The following is an 11,883-nucleotide window of genomic DNA, read 5'->3' on the forward strand; positions in this document are numbered from 1 at the left end:
CTGATATGTAGATCATAAAATCACACCCGTGTGAAGTGAGGGGCGCTCTAATCATCCTACATCATCATCAAGAATGGTGGTCCCTTATTGGCCAAGGGTGGCCACCGACATACATACACAGCCGATTTGCTCAGACACATGACATACATTCTCTATTCATTGTCAATGGCATTTAATGTTTGTGTTCAGACAGAATGTACACTATAGCTGTTTATAGGAGGGCCTAGCGCCACTCAAAAATGATTAAATGTCAATAATTTCATTGTATATTTAAGTTGTCATGCCTAAAAGGCAAACAGACATTCCTTTTTGATTCATATGTTCCAATGTTCAATGCCAAACACACAATTAGATCATTAATCACTATTATTTGAGTGACATATTTTAGTGTCATCACTTTCATTTCTTTAGAGAAGACATTTTTGTCAATTACCTAAGTGTGCTTAAAGGCTTGTCATAGATACTGGTCTGCTGTTCTGATTCTTTTTTTTTTCATCTAGCAGCTGCTATATTTCATTTGGAGTTGTGTAGTGCTGTTTAAAACGGCTTTTATGATGTTTTATGATACAACATGCACACTGAGCAGGGACCCCAGGTAAAACACACACACTACTTATCTTTCCTGTGTTTCACAACTGCGGCACTGTTAAAGGCTGCCTTACACTAGCCGATCTTTTTCAATCTGATAGCACCACACCTTATCGATACACCACAGGATAATCTTTTTGGGCAGGTGGGCGCTGCGCTCACAGGCGTGGGTGAGCTGATCCTGGACACGGACCGGGTCCTGAAGCAACGGCTCGGACTACTTCCTGACCACGACGGACTTCGAGACGCTGCGAGCGGAGCAGGAGAGCCAGGCTGTGGTGTGGCAGGTGCTGGCCTCCGCGTTCGCCTGGCCGGGGCGGCCGTGCCGCTGTGAGTGGGCCGGCGCTACTACGGCACCCTGAAGAGGAGGTGGGACCGCGAGCAACCGAGGAGGGAGTTGGAGGGACTGGAGACGGCGGGGACGGGTGCCTCGCAGCAGGACGGCGCGGCTGTGGACATGTGTGCTGCTGCTTCAGCTGCTACCAGGCCCTGCCACGGCCCAACTGTCCCATGTGTAGGCAGAGCATCAGGCGAGTGGTGTGGCGGTGCCTCTCTATCAGGCATGAGGCCCTGCCTGCCACAGCCAGCCCAACTGTCCCATATGTAGGCAGAGCATCAGGAGAGTGGTGCCTCTCTAATCAGGCATAAGACACTTTGACCAAGACATTCAGTATGCACACGTATATCCAGTAACAGTTATTGGAACCCTTGATTTTCCCCAAAAAAACTACTCTTGTAGGAAACCAAATGTTTTGGTTGAAACTGTTTTGTTATGGCACTATATTCTGATAGTAATTGTTGCTATAGTATTTGTTCAGTAACAGAGGTCCGTCCCTTTATTAAAGAGCCCGCTCTTTAATAAATTTATCAGCTTCATTTGTATCGTGTTCCAATTTTATCATCACTTCCAATTTCACTTGTTTATTCTTTATCCCGTGTGAGCTCTATCTGCCTCCTGATTGGATGAAATTGGTATCCCCGGGCCCCACCTGAAAATGCATTTTCTGTTTTCTAAAGGGCTGGAGAAACATGGAGACTCCTGTTACTGGAAAAACACTCTATATAACCTATAACAATGATTACTATCAGAATATAAATAAATATCACATAATGCAGATTCTGTGGTATAGCATCAGTATGCTTAGTAGGTACTAGGTTCGGGTAGACAGACGAGTGACACTGTAACCCCTGTTTTACTTGGTTGCTGGTGCTGGGAGTCTGGTGCAACGCACAGGTCCTCGCTGTACTCCTGGTGAGCAGGTGAGCAGGAGTGGACCTGGTGAGACATAGGAGGGGCCCGGACAGGAGGCAACCCACAGAGCCTAGTCCCTCCACATGCCAGAATTGTACCTCTCAGTCCCGACATAGTAGTTCCGGAGTGGTTCCAACGGATTGTGTGGCCCTGGTCTTTCCCTAGTGGGTCTGATCAAGGGTAGCTACTGGGACGTAAGTCGGGACTTGATCACCCCGGCTGGGTCACCCGAGTGAGGGGTATGATGTTCGCGAGACCCGAAACCCTGATGACCTTGGGATACATCACTGAGGATACGTCCCAGTTGCATCCATGCGATGTATTTGCGTTCTTGTGCACCGAGAATAGCCGATCTACGAGCTTGTAGCCTGTCACGTTAGGCAGGCCACTAAATATCAACACTTTTAAGTTGAAAAGACAAAGATAATGTTCTTTGGTGTCCTCCAAATATACTGTTTGGAATAAGAGGCGGTTTAATTGTTCTCAAAAACAATTTTATATATTATACAAAATTTGAAAGTGGAAATTATAGTATGTTGTGTAGATGTTTTTGTTTGTTTCAGTGCAGTTATATTAAAACTGTACATACATGATGTACTTAAGTTATTGGAGAAAATAACATCTTTGAAAATGTGTAAATATAGAAAGTAGCCTAACAATGTACAGTAAATGTACAATATAGATTGGTTATTTTCCCACATGTTTGTTCTGTGCCTTAATTTAGCCTCAGCATTACCGTTTGGACTGATTGTAAAATAAAATATGCAACAGTATGATTCTCAATGTTTTCTAGATCAGGGTACACACCTAGTCCAGGGTCCGAGCCAGATTTTGGTACCGCCTAAGGTGGCCGAAAAATGTTTGTATTTGTATAGTGCTTTCAAATTTGAGAAATGTATAATGGGGGTCAATGGCAGAATGGCATGTCACTTTCACCTAGAAACTCTATTCACACTTAATAATTCAGCTTACTGTGGACACATGCTGGAACTTTTTACTTTGAAATGTTTTGTAGTTTTTTAGTTATTTAACAAACGCCCAGCCCATGTCTAACCAATGACTACTAGTCTAAACTAAGTATGCACCCCCTATAATATAGCCCATGGTCTCAGACAGCATACTATAGCATGCCGTTTTTCATCATTTTTGAGGATTTGAAAAAAATATGAAAATCACTCCGAGACCATGGACTATATATAGCCCATGGTCTCGGAGTCATTTTCGTCTTTTTTTAAAATCCTTGTTTTTCATAATTTATAGCGCATGGTCTCAGATGGAATACTATCATAGGCATCCGTCCGTCAGTGTTGACGATGGATTGCGCCTGAGTGGTCATGTTTTTTTGCAGCGGCGGCTGTGGCTGGACAGCCCTGCTCCGGAGTGACAGTCTTTAGCGCAGTTTGCGCAGACAAAACGAGAGGGGACTGGAACAGGAGTGGGGGCTGCTTCACGCAGTTTCCTCTTCTGTCTCTTCGCCTGCAACAAGGAGATGTGTCTCTCCTCAGCACGGCGGGTTCCTGCAGCGACAGTCTGCCTCCAAACGCCACGGTCTTTTGCAGCTTCCTCCCAGTTGTTGTGGTCAATGCCTGCCTGCTTCATATCACGTTTGCAAACGTCCTTGAAGCGCAGGCGTGGGCGACCAAGAGGTCTGGAGCCTGTTGACAGCTCTCCATACAGGACGGCCCTGGGGAGCCGGCTGGGGTCCATCCTGTGGACATGGCCAAGCCACCTGAGGCGGCGCTGGCTCAGCATGGTGAACATGCTGGTGGAGTGAGCACGTTCCAGGACTTCTGTGTTGGGAACTTTGTCCTGCCAAGAGATTCCCAGGATGCGATGTAGACAACGCAGGTGGAAGCTGTTAAGCCGTTTCTCATGTCTGGTGTATGTGGTCCAGGCCTCGCTGCCATACATCAGTGTGCTGACGACGCAGGCTTGGTAGACCTGGAGTTTTGTGCGCGTAGATAGGTGGTTGTTTGACCATACTCTTTGTGACAGCCTGGCCATCACTGTGGCGGCTCTTGCAAGACGGGTATTTAGTTCTGTGTCAAGTGAAAGGTCGCTGGAGATTGCAGATCCGAGGTACGTGAAGGTGTTAACACATTCCAGAGTCTGATTATCGATGTCAATGGAGAGTGGAGTTTCAACATCTTGTCCCATGACATTGGTCTTCTTTATACTGATGGTAAGACCAAACTCCTTACAAGCAGATGAAAGCCTGTTTGGAAAAAAAAGACGAAAATAACTCAGAAGCTACAAAACATTTCAAAGTAAAAGGTTCCACAGTAAGCTGAATTATAAAAAGTGTGAATGGAGTTTATAGGTGAAAGTGACTTTTTGACGTGCCATAGAGCTGCCATTGAGCCCCATTATAACTTTCTCAAATTTGAAAGCACTATATTTCTAAAACTATGAAACATTTCAAAGATTCCTTTTCAGGCAAACATGTCCACCGTAAGATGAACTTAAATAGGTTTGAATGGGGTTTCTAGGTGTAAGTATGTAGGACTAGTAGCATGCCAAAGTTTGTGCTATTGCCATTGAGAATGCATTGGGCGTTTAAGTTAAATAACTCAGAAACTACAAAACATTTCAAAGTAAAAAGTTCCAGCATGTGTGCCCACAGTAAGCTGAATTATAAAAAGTGTGAATGGAATTTCTAGGTGAAAGTGACTTTTTGACGTGCCATAGAGCTGCCATTGAGCCCCATTATAAATGTCTCAAATTTGAAAGCACTATATTTCTAAAACTATGAAACATTTCAAAGATTCCTTTTCAGGCAAACATGTCCACCGTAAGATGAACTTAAATAGGTTTGAATGGGGTTTCTAGGTGTAAGTATGTAGGACTAGTAGCATGCCAAAGTTTGTGCTATTGCCATTGAGAATGCATTGGGCGTTTAAGTTAAATAACTCAGAAACTACAAAACATTTCAAAGTAAAAAGTTCCAGCATGTGTGCCCACAGTAAGCTGAATTATAAAAAGTGTGAATGGAATTTCTAGGTGAAAGTGACTTTTTGACATGCCATAGAGCTGCCATTGAGCCCCATTATAAATGTCTCAAATTTGAAAGCACTATATTTCTAAAACTATGAAACATTTCAAAGATTCCTTTTCAGGCAAACATGTCCACCGTAAGATGAACTTAAATAGGTTTGAATGTGGTTTCTATAGGTGTAAGTAATAAGTATGTAGGACTAGTAGCATGCCAAAGTTTGTGCTATTGCCATTGAGAATGCATTGGGCGTTTAAGTTAAATAACTCAGAAACTACAAAACATTTCAAAGTAAAAAGTTCCAGCATGTGTGCCCACAGTAAGCTGAATTATAAAAAGTGTGAATTGAGTTTCTAGGTGAAAGTGACTTTTTGACGTGCCATAGAGCTGCCATTGAGCCCCATTATAAATGTCTCAAATTTGAAAGCACTATATTTCTAAAACTATGAAACATTTCAAAGATTCCTTTTCAGGCAAACATGTCCACCGTAAGATGAACTTAAATAGGTTTGAATGTGGTTTCTAGGTGTAAGTATGTAGGACTAGTAGCATGCCAAAGTTTGTGCTATTGCCATTGAGAATGCATTGGGCGTTTAATTTAAATAACTCAGAAACTATGTTTTGTAGTTTCTGAGTTATTTAAATTAAACGCCCAAGTAAAAAGTTCCAGCATGTGTGCCCACAGTAAGCTGAATTATAAAAAGTGTGAATGGAATTTCTAGGTGAAAGTGACTTTTTGACGTGCCATAGAGCTGCCATTGAGCCCCATTATAAATGTCTCAAATTTGAAAGCACTATATTTCTAAAACTATGAAACATTTCAAAGATTCCTTTTCAGGCAAACATGTCCACCGTAAGATGAACTTAAATAGGTTTGAATGGGGTTTCTAGGTGTAAGTATGTAGGACTAGTAGCATGCCAAAGTTTGTGCTATTGCCATTGAGAATGCATTGGGCGTTTAAGTTAAATAACTCAGAAACTACAAAACATTTCAAAGTAAAAAGTTCCAGCATGTGTGCCCACAGTAAGCTGAATTATAAAAAGTGTGAATGGAATTTCTAGGTGAAAGTGACTTTTTGACATGCCATAGAGCTGCCATTGAGCCCCATTATAAATGTCTCAAATTTGAAAGCACTATATTTCTAAAACTATGAAACATTTCAAAGATTCCTTTTCAGGCAAACATGTCCACCGTAAGATGAACTTAAATAGGTTTGAATGTGGTTTCTATAGGTGTAAGTAATAAGTATGTAGGACTAGTAGCATGCCAAAGTTTGTGCTATTGCCATTGAGAATGCATTGGGCGTTTAAGTTAAATAACTCAGAAACTACAAAACATTTCAAAGTAAAAAGTTCCAGCATGTGTGCCCACAGTAAGCTGAATTATAAAAAGTGTGAATTGAGTTTCTAGGTGAAAGTGACTTTTTGACGTGCCATAGAGCTGCCATTGAGCCCCATTATAAATGTCTCAAATTTGAAAGCACTATATTTCTAAAACTATGAAACATTCCAAAGATTCCTTTTCAGGCAAACATGTCCACCGTAAGATGAACCTAAATAGGTTTGAATGGGGTTTCTAGGTGTAAATATGTAGGACTAGTAGCATGCCAAAGTTTGTGCTATTGCCATTGAGAATACATTGGGCGTTTAAGTTAAATAACTCAGAAACTACAAAACATTTCAAAGTAAAAAGTTCCAGCATGTGTGCCCACAGTAAGCTGAATTATAAAAAGTGTGAATGGAGTTTATAGGTGAAAGTGACTTTTTGACATGCCATAGAGCTGCCATTGAGCCCCATTATAAATGTCTCAAATTTGAAAGCACTATATTTCTAAAACTATGAAACATTTCAAAGATTCCTTTTCAGGCCATGTCCACCGTAAGATGAACCTAAATAGGTTTGAATGGGGTTTCTAGGTGTAAGTATGTAGCATGCCAAAGTTTGTGCTATTGCCATTGAGAATGTATTGGGCGTTTAAGTTAAATAACTCAGAAACTACAAAGCATTTCAAAATGAGCAGAGTGACATGGAACCCAGGCTACATTAATATATTCAGGACTTGCACACATTTTCACAATTCTCAAAAATAGATCTACATGCTCATAGCGAAGCACACTATGAGCTAAAACAGGAGTATATGAATAGGCCTTAAGAAATAAGAAGACAGAAGTATTCAATGTGTTTTATGAAATAAAAGTATCAACATGGCAATGTAGTACAGGAAAGTATGGCATCAACAAAGTACAAAAAGTAATGCAGAATATCCCATTTCACAAGTTAAAGATCCAGGAAGATTTGAACCCATGACATTCTGATCATGTAGACAGTGTCCTATCACAGTGGTGAGCAGAATGTCACAGGTTCAAGGCGTGAGCAGTGTGTCTGGGTACGCTGACGGATACATTGAAGTGAGTATTTTACAGACATGAAACCTGAACATTTCACTAGTGCAGTAGCCGTCCCTGAGTGGTCTCGAACCACCATCCTCTCGGTTAACAGCCAAAGTAAGCTCAAATTCCCGTAGTTTATTTCCATTGAAACTAACTCAATGGTCTTACATCACTCCGGATGCGATACCTTGCTCGGCCCGTGTGTATATAGTCTGTGGCTCTGCGAGCTCGCTCAGCCAGCCAATCACATGGTCAACGGTGACATCAAGGTCATCTGTTACAGGGTCACCGAAGCTGCTATCTACGCCTTTGCTTTTGTGCGGACAAGAAATCAAACAGGCAATGATAGAATGCAAAAGTTCACTACTAAACACATGTATGACATGCACGTTTTGTCAGAATGCTGGGTTGGCCATGTTGATTAAGAAAATGGTCACGGAACGTAAATTAACATAGATCCAATTTGCTTTCAGTTTGCATATCCTCTCTAGAGCGGATATGGAAATAGCCTTCTGTATTCCTGCGTTTAAATTACAGGATACAGTAGGCGGGGCTCTAGACCGGACTCAACTGTAGATAGAAGAGTCTTATTTTATTAGACAGGAGGAAAATGGTACAAGAATAGTATTGTCAAACTGACAGTCTGTTTAGTTTAATCAGCAGTCAGGATTTGAACATGGAACCTCTGTGTTGAGAGCCTGATCATCACACCAGTTCCAGTACACCATCTCTGAGTACTGTTGAAGTGGTCTTTTGTATTTTAGCCTTCAGTTAGGTAAAGTTGAAAAGCAATGAACTGTAAGAGGACTGGGATTTGAACATGAAATATCTGTGATGAGAGTCTGATCATTAGACGACTACACCATCATTCAGTCCCTCTCCCTCTGCCAATGTCTCAAGTAAAAATGAAGGGCTCCATTAAAATAAAAATGTGTCCCGGGCGGCGAACCCACAAATGGGTCCCGACCGACCCAGTGTTTGTGGGAAACAGTGTAGTTTAGCGGATAGGAGCCTTCAGGGCCTCGTTCACCTCCTCCTCCTCCTCCTCCTGCTGCTGCAGCACGTGCCACTGGGCCACCGGAGGGGCCGTAGCCGATCCAGCACTTGCCGATGGTGTCGTTCGTTGCTGCCCAGCTTGTCGTAGTCGTACACGGTGATCAGCACCTGCACCTTCTGCATGGGGAGAGAGAGATAGAGAGAGAGAGAGATAATCACTGCGACTTGCGATTAAATATGGAAATCGCGCAACGGTGTCCTTTGCCAGGAAGAACTGATCTGTTTAAGCAGTACGGGTACTTAAGTACAATTTTGAGGTATTTTTACTTGACTTGAGTATTGCCAATTTCCAATGCTTTTTTTTTTTTACTTTTTCTTTTTTTTAACTTCTAGTCCACTATATCTTGGAAGTATTTTAATTTTACTCCACTACATACATTTGAAAACTTTGTAGATTTGGATTATTATTACAAAACATACATTACCCACTTCACCCCGAGCAACACTGCCACACTACAGGGCAATACCCCCGTATAGTGTGGCAGTGTTGCTCTGGCTGAAGTGGGTATTAAGACCTGAGGTATTGTGGTTCTCAAAGATTTGAGTGCCATGGATCCCCAACTTGATATACTGTATATTTGGCCGCGGACCAGAATCTGAAAATGATTTGTGCCATGGACAAGCTCACATCTTTGTGCCACTCTGCGAGCTTGTACATCTGCTATTTTTGAACATTTTTTATCACACAGCGTCAATTGTCTAATGTAATCCTGGGTGCAAAACTCCCTCTGTCAAACTGGGGAGAGCAACAGACTGACCCCATGCTTCCTTCAATGCATGAGGAGTCCCAAGTCGCTTCTTATCACCTCACCTGGCTGACAGTGGGGAGTTTCCCCGTGTGGAAGGATCACCAGTTCCTTTCCCCTCCATCAGGCTCCCCAGCTGGCCAGGGGGAGGCAGTATAGACTATTGCAGGGCCCGACTATAGGACACTGCATGTTTTTTTGTGAGGGTACCTACCCTAGCCGGGGAGAATATGCAAACTCCACAAAGAAAGGTCCCTTTTGAAAATTCTTTAAAGTGTTTTATTTATTTTTTACCACCCTGGCACAAACATTTTCAGATTCTGGTCTGCGGCCAAATATATATATATCAATCTTTGGCACAGATGCTTTCCCGGTTTGAATGGGTAAATGAATGCTCTATCGTGCGAGAGTCATACTACGGGGGTATTACGTTTGGAAGGAACGGTATAGGGGTCATAGAATAGAACCGTGGCCGGCTGGCATGCTTACCTGTATCTGGGAGAAGGGGATCTCGAAGCTGAAGCTCTCGTTGATGTATACGGGTTCAGAGTGTTCGGCTTGACCGTTGTCTTCTTTTTCTTAAGACGCTTCCCGTTGTGCTGCAACACCACCTTAACAATCTGGAGACAGAAAGAGAGAGAGAGAGAGAGAGAGAGAGAGAGAGAGAGAGAGAGAGAGAGAGAGAGAGAGAGAGAGAGAGAGAGAGAGACCAGGGGCAGAGGGATGAAGGAGGACAGAAAGAAAGAGCGGAAGAATTTAAATGAGGCTATGAATATGCATGCAGATTGTGTGACTGTGTGTGTGTGTGTGTGTGTGTGTGTGTGTGTGTGTGTGTGTGTGTGTGTGTGTGTGTGTGTGTGTGTGTGTGTGTGTGTGTGTGTGTGTGTGTGTGTGTGTGTGTGTGTGTGTGTGTGCCAATGAGTATAAGCGTCAATGAGTCATAAGTAACTTATATACAACTGTACCAGTGTTGCCAGATAGGAAATGTTAAATGATTGTACCGGAGGCTTAAAATGATCGTATTTGAATGAAAACTACCATACACAACCAAAAAAAAGATAAATCTCACAAAGAATAGCGTATTTAGTGTAAGAAAATACCTTGTTTGAGACAAGAATGTGACAAAAGACGCATCAGATGTGTGGAAGCAGGCAACTGGACACACTGGACACTTTCCGAACCAAACCACATCCCGAATCAGCAAGCAGGGAATTTTGAAAATTCACAAAAATTGGGCATTACAATGTTTGTAATTATTGATCATACATCGTACAGAGGGTAAAAAATATCGTACAAATACACTAATTATCATGCATCTGGCAACACTGAGCTGAACAGACCTTAAAGGTGAAGCTCTCCTTCCAGACAGGGCTGAGGTTCTTGCGCTGGATCTTGGTCTCAAACTTCTTCTTCTTCTCCGGCATCAGGTATACTTTGACGTAGGGGTCAGAGGTGCCTCCGATGTCCATGGCTGTCAGGTTCTCTGCAGTCTGCCTGCAGGATACCTACTACCAGCTGGAGTGTGTGTGACAGAGAAAGAGAGTTTTTGATTGATTGATTGAAATATTTATTAACAGTTTGCAGAATTACAGTACATTTCAAGCACAACTCAATACAAAGACTGTTAACTGTGAGTGGACGACCCACATTTTGGGAACGTCCTACCAACAGTCATTAAGACATGTGAATCCCTTGACTCCTTCAAAACCACTCTCAAAGTGCACCTACGGACGGCTGCAATTCGAAACTGGCCCCCATAAATTCGGAATCCCCCCCATCCCCCCACCCCCCTTTTTCCCCTCACTGTATATGTTTCTTTTCCCTTTTTACTTCCTTTATGATGAATTCCTGTTCTGTTCTCTGGCTATATAGAAGTGTATATTTGTACGTCTCTAAATGTTTTGATGAATTGAACAAGGTGGACCCTCTTGTAAACAAGTGTAATGCTTAATTGGGTCGTCCACTCACAGTTAAAGGTGCATTCAGGGATTTGGGTGATTTGGAAAACCACCCAGTCCGCCCCGGTAACAAAATGTGCACATGCACGCTCTACAGTGGGGAGAAGTGCAACAGGCCAACAGCATGTGCACCAAGGCCCGCCCCCAGTCGATCATGATTGGAGGAAGGCCCCTCTCATCCTGATTGGATGAAGGCTTTGCCACCCGCCACCAAAACTTAAACTAGGGTTTTTTGACCCGAAGGGCTCACTGGGGACAGGGAGGAACTCCTTATATGGTCAGCACACTCTATAGTAGGGAGGATTATCCAGAAAAAAAGAAAAAGTAAGTGATATTTCTCTCAAAAATCACTGAATATACCTTTAACAGTCTTTGTATTGAGTTGTGCTTGAAATGTACTGTAATTCTGCTGTTAATAAATATTTCAATCAATCAATCAAAAACTCTCTCTCTCTCTCTCTCTCTCTCTCTCTCTCTCTCTCTCTCTCTCTCTCTCACACACACACACACACACACTCCAGCTGGTAGTAGGTATCCTGCAGGCAGAGAACCTGACAGCCATGGACATCGGAGGTAGCCTGGTTAATAAACCAGACCGAATCAGCCGTTGGCAAATTTTTGCCTGCCAGCGGATTAGGGTCTGGCGAGGCTCAGTAGCACGCCTCTTTCCTACAACCGAGAACAGGTCGGGCCAATCGGGACACGGTATGCAATATGGGCGGGCTTTGGTACAGTGACGTTCAATGCTTGAGACCTTTGACTGACAGTAGCTCTGACCAATTGCGTCAAAGAGAAAATGTTTGAACCCGCCCCCTGGGAAATGAAATCCAAGTGGAGCCAGCCCAGACTAATATACCGCGACAGTGTTGTGTGATATTAGTCTGGCTTATTAGCCAGGCT

General features: G+C 42.9%; 1 pseudogene across 1 annotated transcript; it reads right to left on the reverse strand.

Moving 5' to 3' along the window:
* Nucleotides 1-8,249: 8,249 nt before the first annotated feature.
* On the reverse strand, nt 8,250-10,505 carry LOC306943775 (synaptotagmin-1-like; annotated as a pseudogene). The gene is made up of 3 exons: nt 10,366-10,505; nt 9,515-9,645; nt 8,250-8,396 (listed from the first exon to the last, which is right to left on the reverse strand). The product of its transcript is annotated as a synaptotagmin-1-like (transcript).
* Between the last annotated feature and the right edge of the window lie 1,378 nt (nt 10,506-11,883).

This window comes from Electrona antarctica, assembly GCF_951216825.1.
Source record: "Electrona antarctica genome assembly, chromosome: 19".
Lineage (NCBI taxonomy): Eukaryota > Metazoa > Chordata > Actinopteri > Myctophiformes > Myctophidae > Electrona > Electrona antarctica.